At 34.4% G+C, this 24041-nt stretch overlaps 2 pseudogenes; both read right to left on the reverse strand.

Annotated features, from left to right (window-relative positions):
• Positions 1 to 2835: 2835 nt before the first annotated feature.
• Positions 2836 to 20985, reverse strand: LOC111296938 (putative disease resistance protein At1g50180; annotated as a pseudogene).
• A 669-nt stretch (positions 20986 to 21654) lies between these two features.
• LOC149515722 (putative disease resistance protein At1g50180 pseudogene) lies at positions 21655 to 23837 on the reverse strand (annotated as a pseudogene).
• Positions 23838 to 24041: the final 204 nt, after the last annotated feature.

Below are 24041 nucleotides of genomic sequence, written 5' to 3' on the forward strand. Positions count from 1 at the left end.
ATCAATTAAAAGCATTTAAAATTTCATTTTAAAATATTTTCAACGAATATCAAACTTTAATTGACAAGTAAAAAAAATAATTATTTAGATTAGTTTTTACAGATAAAATTTTAATTTTTTTAAGTATTTACTCATGAACTTACGTAATTAAATCTTAGTTGACATGTTTGAAGCCTAGCTATAACCCTTTTGCATATTCGATTTACATGGTCACTGACTATAGAAAAATTAAGAAAAAAAGCATTTTAAAGTTGCATAGTAGTTAACAGGCAACCTAATATTGATATTTCAATCAATAGAGAAGTTGTCTCGTTTTTTCTTGTTTTATTTGCATTGGACATCATTAACTACAGACAATATATAGAAAAGTAAAGAAAAAATATTTTAATGTTGAATAGTTAACAAGTAAACTAATAAAGCAATTTCTAAGTAATTTACTGACAACAAATGGATGATCAAAGGAATTAAGTTTCGTTAGTCAAACGAATAGATAAAAAATTACAAAAAATTTGGAGGAAGATGATAAGAAACATCTTCGAAGACAAAGTCCAAATTACTCCACTTTCTCTAGGACTGCAAAGTGAATGGCTTTATCTGGCACAATATTCTTAATTTCTATGTATAAGCTGGGTGCATTTCTCTTTGATCAAAAGTTGTGAACTTTTGGCATTGTGGTGGGCCTGCTGACTATTTAGCTTTGGGCGGGAAAGCAAAAAAAGAAAAAATCTTTATTATTTACTTTCATTTCCGCTAAACTTTGTCCTGCAAAATCAATTGAATACAAGAAAAAGAAGCATATTTAATTATATCATTATCGTCTTTAGTCTTCTTCTGTAGGTGCATTAACTCAACCCTGAAAATTTATTAATAGCAAAGGACAATTATTGAATTTTTTTACTGTATTACTCTGCTTTCCAAGAAAGTACAATAATCAATTGAAATGTTTAAAAAAGATAAAGCAATTCATGTTTAATTCGTTTCGACCTACCCCAATTTAACAGATGCGATTTTCTTCAAAACAGAGTCTAAAGTACTTTTCTTTCTCTAGGACTACAAAGTGATCAGCCTGAATCTGCACAATATTTTTAATTCCTATGCATTAGCTGGGTGTATTTCTCTTTTATTAAAAGTTGTGAACCTTCGGCGTTGTGGTGGGCCTGGTGACCATTTCTTACCCGAACAGTCGCCATAAAAAATTAGATGAACTATCTTTGTGAATTACTTCATTAAACTACATAATAATTTGGTGAAATAGGAAACAGAATACATGTAATTGTCTTATTCAAAATAAAATTCCAATTTTTTGTTATTGAAACAAAATTTGAATTTAATTCTTAATACAAAAAACGAGTATATTTAATAGTATCAAATAGCGGTACTTGTTTAACAAAGACCAGGACTTCACAGCAATTTAGTTTTCAAAGCTAAGCTCCTTCCCTTGTACCTGCTTTTTCCACATTTTTCAAATAGTGTGGGAAATTCCCACTCCCTTTCCTTTAAAAATCAATCAATAATATATGGCCCGCATTGAAACTAACATGAATTTGTCATCTTTTGACTGTAAAATCGATCAACGGAAAACTATAGGAAATTTGGAGGAAATGGTTATGAAACATCTTCAGACTGAAAAAAAAAAAAAAGAAAAAAATAGTGACAAATATTGATGTTTAATTTTAAGAGGGCTGAAATAGAGTTTTATAATAATAAATCTTTTTATTATTATTTTTTCTTTGGACATACATTGCAGGGCTGATTGCTCATATGATTCCAGCCATCGATTCATCAGACATGGCATTGCTCTTCTTCTATATGCCACTCTTTTAACTCTGATGTTTTAATTTCAGGAGAATCAAGTTGGAGAATCCATTGGCAGAGCAAGACAATTTTAGTCCTTGTAAATGATGAATTCCTTAAACAGAGCATCCTCAAATAAGGTAGCTTTTCGATTGGTATAATCGATAAAACATCCTTTTTCAAGAGATTCAAGACCATTAGAAATCTGAAATTTTAACGTTAAGAAATGATAAAGTTACTATAGAAATTTAAAGAAAAAAATGGTTAAATGATATATCAAGGCTTTGCAAGTTACTTGGTACAACTTGAATAAAATTTGAATTTAATTTAATTATTATCGAGTTGAATTCAAATAATTCGATTTATTAAGTGAATCGAATTTGAACATTTTAATATCCAATTCAAATAATTTATAAGTTTAATCGAATTTTTATATTTTAACATATGTTCTTATTATTTTAATTAAAATTTACTATTTATTCTTATATATATATTAATTTGAGTTCGAACTTAAATTCAAACACAAATAATTGAGCTTAAAATCGAGTATAAGAATCAAACTAATTTTTTATTCAATAAATGAATATAATCGAATGAATTTGAATAATTTGATTTTTATCTTTATTTAAGTTCAATCTTGAAAATTAAAATTCAATCAAGTTCGAGTCGAGTTTCAAGTAACGAATTTTAAGTTTAATTTCAACTTCTTATTATATCGACTCGACTTGATCCGATCCAATGATATCCTTAACAAAGCTATTTCAACCAAATATGTTTCTCTTTACTCATATGTTAATACTTTTTTTTTTAAAGGAAATATGCAGCTTTTTTTTTTTAGTTTAATGCTATAGTAAATTAAATGAAGATGAAAAATCTAATAGACCTAACTCAACAGTCTATACTGAGAAAACATAGATTAAGAAATTAATCTAATTGAGCCAAGTTTATCCTAGGCTTGTCAAATAATGAGAAAACATAAATTAAGAAATTAATCAAGTGCGCAAAGATGCATTAATGTTTTTTAAACTAGTGTTTTCGGCATCATTGATTTGTTTTGGTCAGAATAGATTCAATTTGTTGATGATCGTCCTTTGAATGAGTCAGAAACATATTTGTTTTTGCATTCTTTTGATTTGATCCAATGCTAGATTTCTGGTGTCTTTTGTCCAATAGAAGCTTTCCTTTATTTACATCAAAATATGACTTAGCAAAGATGCTACCAAGCAAGGCAAAAATTTGTAGGTTTGTAGTTTTGTGGTTCAAACTTTTCCATTTGATTGGTTGGAGAAATCTTTTTCTATTTCTATCTGTTTTTTTTTTCATTAAATAAGTTTATAACTTAAAATTTACAATTTAGAACAACTATTTGAATGGAATATATTATTCAGTCATTTTTTAAAAAATTCAATTTCAATAAATAAATGTAGTCCGCTAAAAAGCTTCACATGCAATGTAAGATAATTTTGTTTGTTTTCCACAACACGCATTTATAATATATATATATTTTTTCGTAAAATGTATTTATCAGACTTTCAAGTGATTTTTCTTTTCATTGATGGTAAAATGGTTAAGAAAAGGCCTTGAACGTGAAAAGTTTTAGGGGTTTTTTACTATTTGAGAAAGGAAAATTATTCAAATACGTAGTTGTTGAATGTATATTAAGGTATAATTAAAAATACTAATAAATTAAATAATTGTCAAATAAATTCATATCAATTATAATATTTTGATTTTTAACTATTTATCATCCTAATTTTTTTTTTAAATATAGAAACTTGGTAAAGAAAACAAAAATAAATTAAAATGTGTCATTATTCTAACCTAACTTGTAAAATTTAAAAGCTCCATGTGTTAATGTATTTGATAATTTTTCTTATTTTTAATGTTGTGTTTTACTATAAATAGCTGATTAAACAGATGAAAATGAAAGTGACAGTGTCTTTCCTATATCAACACAAGAATTAGTAATAATAATAAATTCTTCAATGAACCATGTTTTGGATTTACTAATTCATTGCAGCACCAACACATACTAATCTCAAGACATCGCTCATAATTTGATACAAAGTGTATGAAATTAATAAAGAAAACAAACAAAAAAGAGAATCAGAGAGAGATCAAAAGGCAAATGGAGGTGATAGCCGTTGCATTCCTGCTCATTTTGCGATTTCTAAACATGGATATCAAATTTTATAAATCTAAGAAAACATATCTAAACATGTTTCTAACTCAAGCAATTACCATGACTGGCATATGTTATCATCAAGCGTGAAAGTCATGATAAAACCAATTAAATGACAGATACAAATTAAAGCAAGCATTAAAGCCTATAGAATAACATGTAAAGGTTAAAAGAAAGCATCCAGCCCAGCTTCAAATCGGTGCCGATTAGATTACCTGTACCAAGATGAAAATGGCTTTTATAGCTTTTATGAAAAGGATACAGTTCCAAATGAACACAAAAGAGATTATCAAAGAAATAATTAACTCACCTGCAATTACTTTGAGTGAGGATTTGGCATTGCAAAATTGGAGTCTTCAATCTTCCAGTGGACCAATTACTTGTATGGCGGGTATGTGGCGTACTTTAAAGAAATCCTCTCCTTCTCTTCCTTGTATCACTTGAATCCTCTCTAATTTCATCCAATCTAATTTCATTTCTTGGAGAGCCATAATGTACCTCAACCCTTCTGGAAACATCTTCAATTTTGAAAGACCATACAATTGTAAACTCCGGAGGCGTGGCATTGCGCCTTCTTCAATCTGCCAATCTTCTAATTCTAATAAATCCATGATTTCAAGAGAATCAAGTTGAAGAAACCCATTGGCAGAGCAAATCATTTTACTCCCAGTATATGATGAACGCCCTAGCTTGAGAATCCTCAAATGAGGTAGCTTTTCCAGTGCCGCCATTGGATCCAGGTTCATATAAGAAAAAAGCAAAGTTAACTTGACAACGTTTGCTGGAAAAGATTTCTCGAAAGTGGATCTTCTTGCATCTTCCCGATTAAGAATAGTTTGGAAAGGTGATGGCACTGAGAAAGGGGTTCCAAGTCTGGATATGATTGGATTGTACTCTTTGTTAACCTCATGTGCAATGATCGAAGGCGGTGTAATTCTTTCAGTGATTTCAGGATAAGCTCGACATCTTTTGATCTCTCAAAAATTATTCCTAAGCTTTGAATACTAGTCAAGCTAAGCACTGCATTATTTTCGGTTAAATTCTTCACCCGTATAAACTTCAAAGTTTCAATATTTTTTAAAGTGTCCCTTGGCAGCAAACACATTTTTACTCCATCCCAAAAAAGTCTGCGATCATACAATAAAATATGCCTTAAACGTTCCAACTTGAATAGAACATTAGGAATTCTCATCAACCCAACACTTTGAAGGTGTAAAGTGAGTAGACTCTTCAACTTACTAATAGATCGTGGCAGGATGATTTCTTTATTACATTTTAACCCCAAATACCTCAAATGATGTAGGTTACCAACTTCACTTGACACATGCCACTTGACGCTCCTTTTAACAAGATTCAAGACCCTTAAAATTTTGAAGTTATTGCATTTTGAGATGCTTAGTTTTATCAGTTTCTCGTCTTGAAAGAGTAAAAGGGAACGTAAATTTAGATGTTTTCCCTTTAAACAAACATACCTTTTGCTAGGATGAATAGCAATTCTTCGTGACATGAATGCTGTCAAGTTCACATCAAGAGGATCATCATTGTTTTCATCAATTGGTGGTGGATGCATAATTTCCAAGAAATTCTCCTCTTGAGCTTTGACCACGCACAAGTCCCTTAAGAGATCATGTATACGACATGTTTTTACACTTGTTCTGATGTAGTCCATCCTGCCAACTTGAACCAAACATCTATTTATTAGTTCTTCTAGGAATTGTTCAGCTACATACTGTCACGTCCCGAGACCAAGACGCTACACGACCATATTACCTTGAAGTAAACTCCAAAGTAATACGAAGCTTTTTTTCTTAATCATTCTAAAATTCTTCAATAAATTGATATAGTCTGCTAAGTAAAATCCATATTTTTAATCCAACTAATGATACATCTTTATAAATCCAAATACAAACCATATAAAATACAAAACCATCTCATAAGATCTCATTGGCCAACATTTTCTCTGACAACTAAGTAATCTTTCCCATTTGACCTTCTAGCTTTTAACAAAACTAAGCAAACTTATCACTCACTCATCTGTAAAGAAAAAGTAAAAGAGGAATGAGCAAACCACAGCTCAGCAAGTATAAGCTCATGCACCCTCCCGGATCAAGCATCATTTTCATACATGTCATGTAGATCATTCAAAACATTCATCAAATCATAATGTCAAAACATTTCAAAGATCTTCTTTCTATCAAGCATTTCGTAAATTCATAAATCAATATAAAAACATGTCAATTCATAAATCATTGCAAAATATGCTACCATTCAAATATCATAATCAAACCAAATCATGAATCAATCATTAAAAATCACCGTAAATCATCTTTATATACAAATCATGGATCAATCTTTAAAATCATCATAAATCATCATTATTATTAGTTTATCATTAGCTACGGTCACTGCTATAACCCATGACATTGGTCGTATCGACAATTTCATCCTCATGATCATTGCTAACTATTATAATTTGCTAGCTAGGGCCTTACGTTAACTATTATAACCCATTCGCAGGGTCGTATGATCATGTCTATGCTAACTACTATAACCCATTAGCCATGGCCATAGAACTAATTCTAATGTCGATGATCCCACTTCCTACGAGTATAAAACCGTAGCTATCATAAAATCATTTTTTAAACATAAATCACTTTCTCATTTCATTTATAAGCATGACCATAATTTATATAGAGAAAAGCAAAACAATCATATGCTTGATCCTATTTCCATACATTGAAAATAATGAAATAAAACATTCATTCATTTTGAAATATATGTATATACATAGATTCGAAAATAAGTAAAGTGTGTGAGATTCTACTTACCTCCTTTCGATTCCACCACTTAGTTTTTCCTCCAAAATAATTAATGGCCTATTCAAGATCAATTCAACATGACAGCAATTAATCAATCCATTTGAGGCCACTTATACCAAAATAACTAAGTTAAATAAAAAATAACTCAAGTAACTAATTCTGGCAGCCTGCACTACTTTTACTAAAACAACCATATCTCAAGTTATCCAACTCGGAATTAAAATCTTTTTAATGCGTTAGAAACTAGACTCGATAAGCTTTCTAACCATATATGGCCCATCTCGTGATTCCTTGTGGATTTATTACAACCATTTTTGAAATCCACGTCATATGCTGCTGCCAGACAGCCTGTATATCTTCTAATAAAAATTATGTGTTTATTCATAGGAAACTCCAAATTCAATTTCGCTTTTCTGTTAGAAAGTAGACTCAATGATCTTTTCAAACATGTATGGCTCAATACATAATTCCTTGTATAAAAATTAAGACAATTTTCGTAAGTCAACTCTGATGTTGCTACCTTATAGTCTGCATATCCTTAAGTAAAAATTAGACAACTCTTTATAGAAAACTCATATTTGACTTCCATTTGTTTCATTGGAAAGTAGATTCAACATGCTTTCCAACAATATATAATAATCACAGCAATAATCTATCCATTAATACAAAATTATATTTTAATTCATTATTGTAGATCATAGCATCTCATCCAAAAACAGAATTTCTCCTTCAATCTTTAAAAACTCAAATCCCTACTTTCAGCCTTTAAACTCCATTCAATAATCATCAATAAATCTTAAGAACATGAAATAAACAAAGCCCAATAATTTACCCAAATAGATCACAAAGATTAGTGAAAGATTTCATAATTTTCTTAGTTTTTCTCTCAAAACTTCAACTCCTAATAATAGTAATCAACTTGATATTTCTTCTTAAATAAAAGAGGGCAGATACTCACCTTTAAGGGATTAACTGGATTGTAGACTCTGATTTTGAATCGCCAACTTGATTTTTCATATTCTTTAACCCTAAGGAAGATGAGAAAGAAGAACTCTCATTTCTTTTCTAGTTCTCGACAGCCAAGTTTTCTTTCATTTAATAACCCAACCCTTTTTCTTTTACTAATTAGTCTCTTAAAAAATTGATGGGCTTTGGTATTAGTCTAGCCCAATTATTATTTGGGCTGGGGCATCACATTCTCCCCTCCTTATAAAAAGTTTCATTCTCGAAACTTGATTTACATCTACATCTTATTCCTCCATTTCTATAATCACATCTCTTGTTGTATGATTGTTTCATTAAACTTTAACAAAATAATCATTTTGCCTCAAAACTTGTTCTTTCCAATTAACCATTTGAAAAAGATATTTTCAATATGTTAAAATTCATATCATCTTGAATTTCTAAATACTCATATCCAATCACATAGCTTCTATTAAGATATTCTCTTAACATAGATTCATCATGTACACTAGACATCAGAGGTGATAGTATTCTTTATTTTGATCTTCTTTCACTTTTCCAAGAACTTCAAATGTCTTTACAATGCAAACTTAACCTTTCTTACTTTGTAATCCTCATAACGAGTATAAATGATTAACCACTTAAAGCTATAAATCATATCTCCAAATTCTGATATAATTCTTTTGCCTACTTTAAACCATTACTTAATCAACCAAAATTTATTAGCCATTTGTTTCATAAATTCAAGAAACAAAAGTTTCTTTTTACTCATTTTTATCCCAATAAGTTTGAGATTTAGATATACTTTCATACAAAACGTCAAAATGAATCATTGAATATTTGTCATATGACTATCGTTATAAAATATTTCTTTTCAAGTTATGACATAAGCACTTCTTAAAAGAATGTCAATCAATGATGAAGCCTTAAAAATTAGAAAGAACATAAAATATTCTTATCCAAAATCCCTTAGTATTTTTTTATTAAAGATTCATCACTTCCTCAACTAATAATAGCATAAAAAACTTAGAACTTAAATCAAATCAGGCTTCCACTGCACACTCTGATATTTTCTTCCAGTAAAATTTAAACAAATTAATTTTCATAACATTGTTTCATGATAAGAAAAACATATGTCCACAAATTTCCATGTAATTCGCTTTATGCCAGGTATTCATAACCATAACAACCTTGAATAACAATATTAACAAATCCTTTAGTCACCAAAAAGATTTCACATAATACTTTAATTTTCTTTTTTTTTTCTTCATCGACAATATGAAATTTTCTATCAATTAACCATTATAAAACATATGAAATCGATTCAATAAATCATATCTATAAATTTACACAATGTAAATTCAAACATAAATCTCTAGATATCAAAGTTGTCTCCAGTTTCGAATATTGTTCTTTCTGATTTAATAGACCAATTATCATATAACAAATGATTCATCATAATCCCTACAAACATCATAGTGTCTAAAATTTTCTTTTTACCAAATTTATTGCTATCATTTCCAAGTCATAGTCAAAACCTATGCATCATAATCCATAAGAAAAATTCTCTTATAGAATTTAAACAATAAAAACTCCAAATACTTGAATTCACACCAAAAATATAATTATGAACAATAGTCAAATGCATTACATTATTTCATAAATTTTTTTTTAAATTTATCTAAAATCGAGTACATGCTCAACATCACCAAGTACACAAAATCATCACTTGTAAGATTTCAACCTATATTTTGTCTTTGTACGATTTCAAACAATCATTCTTAGCCAAAACATATATATATTTTTGTAAATCAGTTACTCCATCAAAACCAACTTCCTTACTAAATCATCTAGATAACAACAACTTTAATTTTTATCCACAAATTTAATTCCTTGCTAAGTACATAGCTTTGTACTATAATAGGCAATGTTCTCCATAAATATAAAATTTGAAGGAATCAAATAGTATACTTCAATTAGAAACTATAACCATAAATTAATCACTTTAGCCATTAAAAGGAATTCAGTACACCTCAAATAGGAATTTAATAATCAAACTTCAAATTAATTATATAAATGTCCAACTTGCATGATCAAATCTTAAATACTTTCTCAATAAAAATATAGAATCAAATCAAGTGAATATCATTTTTTATGAATATAAAACTATTTACCACAATTATAATATTTCGGACTAAATCCATCAAAATAAATTCTCAAACACTATAATTCATAAATAATTACTTCAAAATTTCAACATATCATTTTATTCCAACTCCAATATTCTACACTTTTAATTCCAACAATATACACTCCTATTCCAATCTTAATCCATGATCAAGGATTCACTTAACACTTATCAAATAATTTCAAAATCTCATTAAGTCGAAGGTATTTTTCTCTAACCCATAAGATCTCCAATGATCAAATCGTTCTCCTAAATAATCCTTTAACTCATAAAATATGTCTCATTATAAGTCGCATCGAAAATCTCTTTAACTTATAAAATCACACTATATCAAAGTAATTACACTTTCTCTTAACTATAAGATCCAAAAGCAATATGTAAATATCAACCAAAATAATTACACCAAGAATCTATTAAATCGTTGATTCCTCAAAATTCATTGAAACTTTAACTACTCCAAAATTCATCGAATCATTTACTTATACTCATCATTTTAGTCTATGGATCAAAGTTATGTCCTTGAAAAATTATCACATTATCCAAAGGTCATCATCTAAATTCTTAAAAATCTTCACATAATATATAGATCATAACCATACTCATATAGTATCTCTTTCAATCTAAGGATCATAAGCTACGTTCTTTGAAAATCACCATTAATCTAATTATCATAATTTAACTTCTTGAAAATCTCCAAAGAGCATAATCGTAGTTCTTAGAAAATCTTCAAAATCATACTATAAACTCTTTAACATCTCACAAAGTTTAAAGATCATAACTTGAATTCTTAGAAAATCTTCAAGAAACATAACTTAGGCTTTTAAAGAAAATCTCCTCATAGTCTAACTTTTAAAAATTCTCCAAAGGTCACAACTTAAACTTTAATACCACTTTATGTCATGCCTCGAGACCAAGACACAACACGATCATATTACCTTTAAGTAAACCTTAAAGTAATACGAAGCCTTCTTTCTTAATCATTCTAAAATTCTTCAATAAGCTAATATAGTCTGTCAAGTAAAATCTATATCTTTAATCTAACTAATGATACATCTCTATATATCCAAATACAAACCATATTAAAATAAAAAACTGTTTCAACAGATCTCATTGGCCAACATTGTCTCCGATGACTAAGTAATTTTTCTTAATTAATCTTTTAGCTTTTCACAAAACTAAGCAAACTTATCATTCATATCATTTGTAAAAGAAAAGAAAATAGGGAATAAGCAAACCACAGCTCAATAAGTATAGGCTCACACACATTATTGGATCAAACATCATTTTCATACGTATCATATAGATCACTTGTCATGGGCTGAGACTTAAGCTCTAAGCTCATGCAGCTCCAGGACTCGAGCATGCACTCATCTGATGTCCCAGATCAATCGTCTTACCATGGTTCACACCTTTGTGAAGTATTGTCCGCTTTGGCCCTGTCTTGGCCTCACGGTTTTGTCTTACAAAATGTGCCTTATAAGAAAAAGATGGTGTGAACACTTTTATACCTAATGACCCTTCTTTTATGTTTGATATGGGATTCAGGACTCTTTCTTATGTCCATGACATTCTCCTCCACCTAACCTCATAACGCCTTCGTCACGGAGGTTGGCCACCCTACCTACCTCCCTTAAGGCGTTTGGAGTGGGTCAAATGGTTTAGGGCTAGCTTTGATACTAATTGTTATAGGCTGAGACTTGAGCTCCAAGCTCATGTGGCTTTAGGACCTGAGTATTCACTTATCTAGCATCCTAGATCAGCCTACCTACCACAGTGCACACCCTTGTGAGGTATTATCCACTTGATCCCCTTGGTCTTATAATTTTATCCCACAAAAGGTACCTCACAAGAAAAAAATGGTGTGAACCCTTTTATTCCCCAATGACCCTTCTTTTATGTTTGATGTGGGATTCAAGACTCTTTTTTAGGTTTGTGATATTCTCTCCCATCCAACCTCGTGACGTCCTCGTCACGGAGGCTGGCCACCCTGCCTACTTCCCTCGAGGTGCTTGGCATAGATTAAACAGTTTAGGGTTGGCTTCGATACCATTTATCATAGGCTAAGACCTAAGCTCTAGGCTCGTGTAACTCTAAAACTCGGGCTTGCACTCATCTGGCATCCTAGATAAACTTTCTTGTCATGGTTCATACATTTATAAGGTATTGTCTGTAGTGGCTCCTCTTGGCCTCACGGTTTTATCCTATAAAAGGTACCTCACAAAGAAAAAATGGTGTGAACTCTTTTATACCCTAGTGACCCTCATTTTATGTTCGATGTAGGATTCAAGACTCTTTCTTAGGTTCGTGACATTCTCCTCCGTCTAATCTTATGATGCCCTCGTCACGGAGGCTGGCCACCCTGCCTACCTTCCTCGAGGTGTTTGGCATGGGTTAAACGATTTAGGGTTGGCTCTGATACCACTTTATGTCATACCTTGAAACCAAGATGCAACACAGCTATATTACCTTGAAGTAAATCCTAAAGTAATACGAAGCCTTTTTTCTTAATCATTCTAAAATTCTTTAATAAATTGATATAGTCTGCCAAGTAAAATATATATCTTTAATCCAACTAATGATTCATATTTATATATCCAAATACAAATCATATAAAATATAAAACTATCTCATAAGATCTCATTGGCCAACATTTTCTCTGACAACTAAGTAATCTTTCCCATTTGACCTTTTAGCTTTTCACAAAACTAAGCAAACTAACTCACTCATCTATAAAGAAAAAGTAAAAGGTGAATAAGCAAATCACGGCTTAGCAAGTATAGGCTCACACACCTTACCAAATCAAGCATCATTTTCATAAATGTTATGTAGATTATTCAAAACATTCATTAAATCATAATGTCAAAACATTTCAAAGATCATCTTTCTATCGAACATTTCATAATTCATTAATCAATATAAAAACATGTCAATTCATAAGTCATTGTAAAATATGCTTTCATTCAAATATTATAATCAAACAAAATCATGCATCAATCATTAAAAATCATTATAAATCATCTTTATATACAAATCATGCCCCATAGGTAGTTGCTACTTCCAGGCCACGGGCATATAGGATGATGCTACCAAGGTAAGCACCACTGCTATGTATCTTACTAATGTAACCTTTTTATGGTAGAGGCACTTTTTGTAAGATAAAATCATAAGATCAAGAGGGCTAGAGTGAACAATACCTCACAAGGATGTGAACTGAGGCAGATAGGCTGATCTGGAATGCCAAATGAATATATGCCCGAGTCTTGAAGTCACGTAGGTCAGAGCTTAAGGCTCAGCCTGTGACAAGTACTATCAGAGCAGTTTTGATTTTGCTTGTTTTTGTATATGTAGGTTGAATGTTGGTTGAAGAGATGGCATCCCAGAGTGATGTGGTTGGCCAACAACTAATGAGCTAGGAGCAAAAGCATAGAAGAGGTAAAAAGGCCAGTTTGAGAGATATTTAGTCTACCATGGATGAGAGACTAGCTAAGGTAAAGGTGACCATGGGTGACATGAAGGAGAAGCTTGATGATGTGGAGATTCACGTTGAGGTGCTCGACTCTATGAAGGAGGAACTGAAGGGTGAGTTGTAAGCTACTCTCAATAAAGGCATAGATGTGACCACCCAAAGGAATAAGACCTTGAAAGCTTAAGTGGAGTTCATGCATAAGCAGATGGAAAAGTTTAGGAGTGAGCTTGTTACATGAAAAACTACCATTGGGAATGGCATGTTTGCTAGAGCGTCTAAGACCCATGTGAACATCCCTAAGCCCAAAGAGTTCAAAGGGACTAGAGCAACAAAAAAAGTAGACAATTATCTATGGGGCATGGAGTAGTACTTCTAGGCCATGGGCATGTAAGATGATGCTTTTAAGATAAGCACCGCTGCTATGTATCTTATTGATATAGCCTTGTTACAGTGGAGGCATCTTTGTAGGATAAAATCGTGAGGCCAAAGGTGCCAGAGCAGACAATATCTCACAAGGGTATGAATTGAGGTAGGTAGGTTGATATGGGACATCGAATGAGTGTATGCCCGAGTCTTAGAGCCATGCGGGTTAAAGCTTAAGTCTCAACCCATAACAAGTTGGTATTAGAGTAGTTTTAGTTTTGCTTATTTATGTGTGTATAGGTTGAATCTCTGTTGAAGAGATGGCATCCTAAAATGATGTGACTAGCCAACAACCAGAGGCCTAAGAGTAAGGGAGTGGAAGAGGCAAGAAAACTAGTTTGAGAGATATTTGGTCTACCATGGATGGAAGACTATCCAAGGTAGAAGTGACCATAGGTGACATGAAAGAGAAGTTAATGATGTGGAGACTCACATCGAGGTACTAGACTTCATGGAAAAGGGGCTAAAGGGTGAGTTGCAAGCTATTCTCAATGAAAGCTTGAACGTGATCACCCAAAAAAATAAGACCTTGGAGGCTCAGATAGAGGCCATATGCAATGGCTTAGAGGCCATGCACAAGCAGATAAAGTGGCTCAGAAGCGAGCTCACTATGTGCAAGATTGCCATTGGGAATGGCATGTTTGTTGGAGCGTCTAAGACCCATGTGGACATCCCTAAGCACAAAAAGTTTAATAGGACTAGGGCAACCAAGGAAGTAGACAACTACCTGTGGGGTATGGAGCAGTATTTCTAGACCACGAGCATTTAAGATGATGCTACCAAGGTAAACACCACTGCTATGTATCTTACTGATGTAGCCTTATTGTGGTGGAGGCACCTTTTGTAGGATAAAATCGTAAGGCCAAAGGGGCTTGAGCTAATAATACCTCATAAGGGTGTGAACCGAGACAGGTAAGCTGATCTGGGACATCAGATGAGTATATACCCAAGTTTTGGAGCCACACGAGTTAAATATTAAGTCTCGACGCTTAACAAGTTGGATTAGAATAGTTTCAGTTTTGCTTATTTATGTGTGTGCAGGTTGAATCTTGGTTGAAAAGATGGCATCTCAGAGTGATGTGGCTAGCCAACAACTAGAGGCCCAAGAGCAAAGGTATGGAAGAGGCAAAAAGGCCAATTCGAGAGATATTTGATCTACCATGGATGGGAAACTAGCCAAGGTGGAGATGACCATAGGCGACATAAAGAAGAAGCTTGATGATGTGGAGACTCACGTTAAGGCGTTAGACTTCACAGAGAAGGAGCTGAAGGGTAAGTTGCAAGCTACTCTCAATAAAGGTCTGGACATGATTACCCAAAGAAATGAGACCTTGAAAGCTTAGATGAAGGCCATACGTAAGTAGATAGAGGAGCTCAGGAGCAAGCTCGCTGCGTGCAAGATTACCATTAGGAATGGCATATTTGTTAGAGTGTCTAAGACCCGTATGGACATCCCTAAGCCTAAAGAGTTCAAGGGGACTAGGGCAACAAAAGAAGTAAACAACTACCTATGAGGCATGGAGTAGTATTTTCAGGTCACGGGCATATAAGATGATGCTACCAAGGTAAGCACCACTGCTATGTATCTTACTGATGTAGCCTTATTGTGGTAGAAGCACCTTTTGTAAGATAAAATCGTGAGGCCAAAGGGGTCAAAGTGGACAATACCTTATAAAAGTGTGAACCGAGATAAGTAGGCTAATATGAAATGTCAGTTGATGTCTATCCGATTCTAGGAGTTACACGAATTAGAGCTTAAGTCTCAGCCCGTGATAAATTGGTATCAGAGCAGTTTTGATTCTGCTTGTTTGTGTGTGTGTAGTTTGCATCTCGATTGAAGAGATAGCATCCCAGAGTGATGTGGCTAACCAATAGCCAGAGGCTAGGAGCAAGGGCATGAAAAAGGCAAAAAGGCCAATTCAAGAGATATTTGATCTATCATGGATAGGAGACTAGCCAAGATTAAGGTAACCATGGGTGACATGAAAGAAAAGCTTAATGATGTGGAGACTCACGTTGAGGTGCTAGACTCCATAGATGAGAAGTTGAAAAGTGAGTTATAAGCTACTCTCAATGAAGGTCAGGGATTTAGCCATAAGTGTAGTTAGGAGCCTCAACTATAAATAGTGGGTTGTTCTACCCTCATTTGTAAATCATCATACATATTTTTGTTTCAGTAATACAGAGCATATTTTTAGCAATTCTCTTGGTTTTTTTATTTTTTTCAAACTTGCACATTCTACCATTCCCATTGTTTTAGTGCCCGCACGCTTGTGTTTTAGGCTGACTTAGGCTAGAATGAGGTGATTCCAAGCCTAAGGCCATATGGATTCTGAGTCTAAGGTTAGAGCTCGTGACAGTTGGTGTTAGAGCTAGTCCTAAATCGTTTTATCCATACCAAGCACCTTGAGGGAGGTAGGTAGAGTGGCCAGCCTTGTGATGAGGGCGTCACAAGGTTAGGTGGGAGAGAATGTCATGGATCTAAATAAGAGTCCTGAATCTCGCATCGAACATAAAAAGAGGGTCACTGGGATATAAAAAGGTTCATACCATCTCTTTCTTATGAGGCATTTTTTATAAGATAAAATTGTGAGGCTAAGGGGATTGAATGGACAATACCTCACAAAAGTATGAACTGAGGCAACTAGGCTGATCTAGGATGCCAGATGAGTATGCTCGGCTCCTGGAGTCTCATGGATCAGAGTTTAAGTCTCAGCCCATAACAAGTGGTATCAAGCCAGCCCTAAACCGTTCAACCCATGCTAAGTGCTTCGATGAAAGTAAGCAGGGTGGTCAGCTTCCATGACGAGGGCATCACAAGGTTGGGTGGGAAAAAATATCGTAGACCTAAGAAAGAGTCTTAAATCCCACATTGAACATAAAAGAAGGGTCACTGGGGTATAAAAGGGTTCACACCATCTCTTTCTTGTGAAGCATATTTTGTGGGATAAAATCGTGAGGCCAAAGGGGCCAGAGCAGATAATACCTCACAAGGGTGTGAATCGTGGTAGGTAGACTAATCTAGGATGATGGATGAATGGATGCTCGAGTCTTAGAGCCACACGAGCCTGGAGCTTAAGTCTTGGCATGTGACAAGATGAACCACCTTGCACTCCCAAGTTGGTCAAACAAGTCTGCAATGAGTGGGATAGGATACTTATTCTTGATGGTCAGCTTGTTCAAAGCCTGGTAATCTATACACAACTGCAGCGACCCATCATGCTTGTGCTGGAATAGAACTGGTGCACCATATGATGCCTTGGATGGCCTGATGAAGCTAGTATCAATTAACTCATTGAGCTATTTCCTTAACTCTTTCAACTCTGGTGGGGACATTCGGTAAGGGGCTTTAGCTAGTAGCTTGGCCTCGGGCACCAGCTTGATCTTGTGGTCTACCTCCCTCTTAGGTGGTAGCTGGCTAGGTAGCTTTGCAAGCATCACATTGTTAAGGGACTCCAACACCTTTAGCACCTCCAAGGGTGTCTTAGTCTCCTCTTCCCTTGGCTCATCATACTTCAGGGCTACCAAAAAGGTCTCCTCATCTCTGCTCACCGCCTTGGCAAATTGGATGGTTGACACCACCCTCAACCAAACTCCAGACCCGTACCTCAATGGTACGAGGCATTGGCACCGTGCATCCAAGATGCAAATACAATTGGCAAAAGGCACAAAGAGGGTGTTAATCTGAACAAGGAAATCCAACCCAATCACAAACTCATAATCATCTAGGGGTATTACCTCAATGGTTTCCTTACCCTTCCAGTCTCCAAGCTGTAACTCCACTCCCCGCGTTACTCCAATGGCTAGAACTTCCTTGGTGCACCAGTTCTATTCCAGCACAAGCATGATGGGTCACTACAGGGCTTTGAACAAGCGTTGACCATCAAGAACAAGTATCCTATCCCACTCATTGCGAACTTGTTCGACCAACTTAGGAGCGCAAGGTGGTTCAATCATGAATCAATCATTAAAAATCATCGCAAACCATCATCATCATAAATCATCATTATCAATCATTTATCATTAACTACGGTCACTACTATAACCCGTGACATTGGTCGTATCGACAATTTCATTCTCATGATCATTGCTAACTATTATAACTTGCTAGCCAGGGCTTTACGCTAACTATTATTACCCGTTAGCCAGGGTTGTATGATCATGTCTTTGCTAACTACTATTATTCGATAGCCAGGGTCGTAGAACTAGTTCTAGTGTCGATGATCCCACTTTCCAAGGATGTAAAAAGGTAGCTATTATAAAATCATTCATTAAACATAAATCATTTTCTCATTTCATTCATAAGCATGATCCATCATTTCTATAGAGAAATGCAAAATAATCATATGCTTGATCCTATTTTCAAACATCGAAAATAATGAAATAAAATATTCATTCATGTAGAAACATACATATATACATAGATTTGAAAACATGCAAAGTATGTGAGATTTTACTTACCTTCTTTCGATTCCACCACTTAGTTTTTCCCCCAAAATAATTAATGGCCTATTCAAGATCATTTCAACATGATAGCAATTAGTCAACCCATTTGAGGTCACTTATACCAAAATAACTAAGTTAAACAAGAAATAACTCAAGTAACTAATTCTGACAGCTTATGCTACTTTCACTAAAACAACTATATCTCAAGATATCGAACTCGAAATTAAAATATTTTTAATACGTTAGAAACTAGACTTGATAAGCTTTCTAACCATATATGGCCCATCTCGTGATTCATCGTGGATTAATTATAACCATTTTTGCAATCCAAATCATATGCTACTACCAGACAGCCTGTATACGTTCTAATAAAAATTATGTATTTATTCATAGGAAACTCCAAATTTAATTCCACTTCTTTTGTTGGAAAGTAGACTCAATGATCTTTTCAAACATGTATAGCTCAATACATAATTTCTTATATAAAAATTAAGACAATTTTCGTAATTCAATCCTGATGCTGCTACCTTACAGTCTGCATATCCTTAAGTAAAAATTAGACAACTCTTCATAGAAAACTCATATTCAACTTCCATTTGTTTCATTGAAAAGTAGATTCAACATGCTTTCCAACAATATATAATAATCGCAGCAATAATCTAGTCATTAATACAAATTTCTATTTTAATTCATTATTGTAGATCGTAGCATCTCATCCAAAAATAGAATTTCTTCTTCAATCTTTAAAACTCAAATCTCCATTTTTAGCCCTTAAACTCCATTCAATAATCATCAATAAATCTTAAGAACATGAAATAAACAAAGCCCAATAATTTACCCAAATAGATCATGAAGATTAGTGAAAGATTTCATAATTTTCTTAGTTTTTCTCTCAAAACTTCAACTCCAAATAATAGCTATCAACTTGATAGTTTTTCTTTAATAAAAGAAGGTAGATACTCACCTATAAGGGATTAACTTGATTGTAGCCTCTGATTTTGAATCACCAACTTGATTTTTCATATTTTCTGACCCTAAGGAAGATGAGAAAGAAGAACTCATATTTCCTTTTTGGTTCTCGATAGCCAGGTTTTTTTTCATTTAATAACTCAGCCATTTTTCTTTTACTAATTAGTCTCTTAATAAACTGATAGGCTTTGTTATTAGTCTAGTCCAATTATTATTTGGGCTGGGTTATCACACATCCTCCATCAACATTGCCCCGCTTTCTAATGACTGTGAGATGAAACCTTCAGCGATCCATAATCGAATGAATTCCTTCTTCGAGATCTCCCAATCTTCTGGATAATGGCCAAGATATAACAAGCATGGTTTTAGACAATAAGGCAAAACGTTGTAGCTTAAATCCAAAATTCCATTCACCGCACCATACTGATAGTCTTGTTGTTGGAACCCCTCTAAGTGTACATGGATGTCTCTGTGAACCATCTCCCACTGAGCCCGTGACTTTTTTGTCGCTAGCAAGCCTCCCAACACAACAATTGCTAGAGGTAGACCTCCACATTTTCTTACCATCTCTCTTCGCAGCGTCTCAAATTCTTTGGAGCCGGCATGAGATTCTGTCTCATTTCCTGGGAATGCTTTCCTGCTAAAAAGCTTCCAACTTTCATCATCTGTGAGAAGTGGAAGCTCTATTGGGGAGTTGCAAGGATCGGCAAGTAATGCAACATTTTTGTTGCGTGTTGTGAATAAAATTTTGCTTCCCCTTTTTCCATGTGGAAAAGCAGGTTTAAGAATATTCCAATCCTCGCTTCTCCAGATATCATCAAGAACCACTACGTACCGTTTTTCTTTCAAGACATCAAAAAGACTTTTCATCAACTCAGTCTCTTGCAGTTTATCAATTAGCTCCCTGTTTTTAGAAGGGTCAACTTTTACCAGGACATCATGCAAAACCTCTCTTGGCTTACATTGTTGAGATATAAACGCCCAAGCCAAACAATCAAAATGTCGTTTCACATTGATATGATTATATACTTTTTTGGCAAGAGTGGTTTTACCCATGCCCCCCATGCCGACTATTGAAGCAACAACATGGGGTCTGTCTTCTTCTGTCATCAACTCGGCCAAAACATCCCTTCTCATATCCTCCAAGCTGACGACATCCTCTTCCTCAACATGTGAGTAAGTTCTTCTTAACCGCTGCTGCAGCATCGTGGTAGCAGAACCAGAACTCTCTCCTCTAGATATCTTATCATAAGCTGGAAGACTTTTGGAAATGTCTTCAAGCTTGGTTTGGATTGCTTTGATCCGTATCCCTGTTTTGTGCGGACGAGAAGGTTTGGTAAAAATGGAGGCGAATCCCATGATGAGTCCATGAAAGCCTCCTTGACGTGCAACTTGGAGAATGAAGGAGTCTATAACATCTTCTGCTTCATAAGCAAGATCTCTGATTTGTCTCACCAAAGTGCGGCCAAGCTCAGTCTGCTCTTGCTCATAGTCTCTATCCTTCAAGACGCTATTCATCCGGTCTAGTTCAGCCCTTAGGCGTTCTACTTCGATAACTCCACTCAGGTAAACTGCTTCATGAATGAGTAAATCCGAGATTCTTTTAATAGCTAAGGACACAATGGCCTCTTCCATTTCTCCCGCTGATTGAAAAGAGAGGCCAAATTGCTCTTCTTTTTCTAGGATTGCAATCTGTATCTGCAAAATATTCTTAATTTGTATGTATTTCTCTTTATCAGAGGTTGTGAGTATTTGTCTCTGCGGTGAGCCTGGCGACCATTTAACTTTGGACAGGAAAGAAACAAATGGAGAATCAAAGACGATCTGTTTTCTTTCATTTCCACTTACTTTTTGTTACTATATCAATTTAATAAATTATCATAACAGACTTCAGTCTTCCACTCTTCGGTGGCTAAATACCTAACCCTTAAAATATTATACCACCAGAGAACAATTATTGAAGACCCAAAAGTCATTTAAAATGTTAAACCACCAAAGAACACCTGATAAGATCCAATAAAGAAAGATCGTTATTGAATTTTAACTGTGTTACTTTGCTTTTAAAAGGTCCCGTAGGATTCTACTATTACACTTTGCTCGATTAGTCAACATCTTGACCTTTAAGTTAAAAATTTGTTGATAGTTATTTTAATTGATTCAACACTTAATTAATATCATATAACTCAACTAATTACATCTATCCAAATTTAGTCATAGATAATCATTCTAACCATTACATGCTTTTTTTCTCTTTTATGTTATTGATTTAAATGTTAAAATATGTTTCCAATTCTACCTTTGACACTCTCTTAATCGATTTCTTTGTGATATATCATTCTAATTACCAAATCAATCACCCAAGCAGCCTTTTAATATACTTCCAATCACCCAACTGAAACACACATCAACAAATTCAATAAAGAATATAGAATCTTAGCAGGGATGGATGTACATAGTAGTGAGAGGGCAGCTGCCTCAGAGTTTATAAAATTTTTCTTAGGTTTATTGAAAAAAAAAAAAAAAACTCAAAAGTTTTGAAAATGACAAGTTCACAGCAATTGGCTGAATAATTTCCAAGAAATTATCCTCTCGAGCTTTCTCCACGCACAAGTCCCTCAAGAGATCATGTATGTGACATGTTTTCACACCAATTCCTGTATAGTCCCTCTTGCCAACTTGAACCAAACATCTATTTATCAGCTTCTACAGGAATTGTTCAGCAACATCTTCCATCAACATTCCTCCGCTTTCCACTAATGGTGAAATGAAACCTTCAGCAATCCATAATCGAATGAGTTCGTTCTTTGGGATCTCCCAATCTTCTGGATAATGGCCAAAATATAAGAAGCATGGTTTTAAACAATAAGGCAAATCATTGTAGCTTAAAACCAAAATTCCATTCACTGCACCATGATGGTCATGTTGTTGGACCTTGTTTAAGTGAGCATGGATGTTTCTTTGAACCGTCTCCCACTGAACCCACGACTTTTTAGTTGCTAGCAAGCCTCCCGAGACAACAATTGCCAGAGGTAGCCCTCTACATTTTTTCGCCATCCCTCTTCCTAGCATCTCAAATTCTTTTGAACGAGCATCAGACTCAGTTGTATTTCCAGAGAATACTTTCCTCTTGAAAAGCTTCAAACTTTCATCATCGGTAAGAAGTCGAAGCTCTATTGGGGAGTTGTGAGGATCTGCACGTAATGCCACATCATTGTTTCGAGTTGTGAATAAAATTTTGCTCCCCTTTTTTCCCCATGGAAAAGCAGGTTTAAGATAATCCCAATCTTCACTTCCCCAGATATCATCAAGGACTACCAAATACCGTTTTTCTAAGACATCAAAAAGTCTTTTTATCAATTCATTATCCCTCAGTTTATCAATTTGCTCTCTTTCTTCTTTAGAAGGAGAAAGAAATTTTATGAGGACATGAAGCAAAACTTCTCTTGGCATACATTTTTGAGAAATAAAAGCCCAAGCAAAACAATCAAAAGGTCGTCTCACATCAATGTGCTTGTATACTGTTTTTGCAAGAGTGCTTTTACCTATGCTCCCCATCCCGACTCTGGAAAAAACCACATGAGGTCTATCTTCTTCTTCTTCTTCTGTCATCAACCGATCCAAAACATTCCTTGTCATGTCCTCCAAGCCAACAACATTTACTTCATCAACATGCGAATATGTTCTTCTTAGCCGCTGTTGCTGCTGCATTCCGGAAATAGAGCTAGACTCCTCTCCTTCACCAGATATCTCATAAGCTGGAAGACTCTTGGAAATAGCTTCAAGCTTAGTCTGTACTGCTTTGACCTGAACCCCTATTTTGTGCAAATGAGAAGGCTTGGTGAAAATGGAGGTGAATCTCTTGATGATTCCATGAAAGCCTCCTTGATGTGCAATTTCAAGAATGTAGGAGTCAATAACACCTTCAGCATCGTAAGCAAGATCTTTAATTTCTCCCACTCGGTTGCGGAGACGCTTGTCTTGTTCTTGCCTATGGTCAGCGTCTTTTAAAAGGCTCTGCATCCGCTTTAGTTCTGCCTTGATGCACTCCACTTCCTCACGAAACCCACCTAGGTAAACTGCTTCATGAATGAGTAAATCCGAGATCCTTCCAATGGCTAAGGAAACAATAGCCTCTGCCATTTCTCCTGCTGATCGAAAACAGAGTCCAAATTACACTTCTTTCTCTAGGACTTCAAAGTGAATGGTGGCAGATGTGGTATCAAAGTCCAAGTTACATTTATTGTATCAAGAAGGGTGACAGATGTGGAATAAATCCAGGACAAATTCTTCAGTCCTTCAATCCAAAAGATGAAGAAGGATTTAATCTGGATAACACAGGAAAGATAAGCTATTCCAAACAGGAATAAGCTAACAGTACCTGCCGACAAGTCAAAATAGATTGGTTCAGAGCCATTGATAGACAGCAGACAGATATCAATAAGCTACAATCAGCAACAGTAAAAGATAAACAATCAGCTACTGTTCCAGATAGCTATTACTGTAGTTAGTTACTGTATAATATAATTTTGTCTATAGAGTCTTTAAGAAAGGAGAAATCAGCGTTTTTCCAGCAGCTTCACTCACTTATCTCCCTCACTTTTCTAAACTACCTTCCTCTTTTCCGCAATATAGAGTTTTCTTATCTCTTTTGTTTGTTCTGTACGTATCTAGATTTTGCTTTATTTCAAGTGTCCTAGTGAGTTACTACGATAGATATGAATTATGCCCATTCATCTATAGTTTTTTCATAATTTGAAATAAGGACTTTAGATAAAGCTAGATGCGTACCAC

Source organism: Durio zibethinus, chromosome 12 (assembly GCF_047325235.1).
Source record: "Durio zibethinus cultivar Kanyao isolate XHJ-2024 chromosome 12, ASM4732523v1, whole genome shotgun sequence".
In the NCBI taxonomy this organism is placed as follows: domain Eukaryota; kingdom Viridiplantae; phylum Streptophyta; class Magnoliopsida; order Malvales; family Malvaceae; genus Durio; species Durio zibethinus.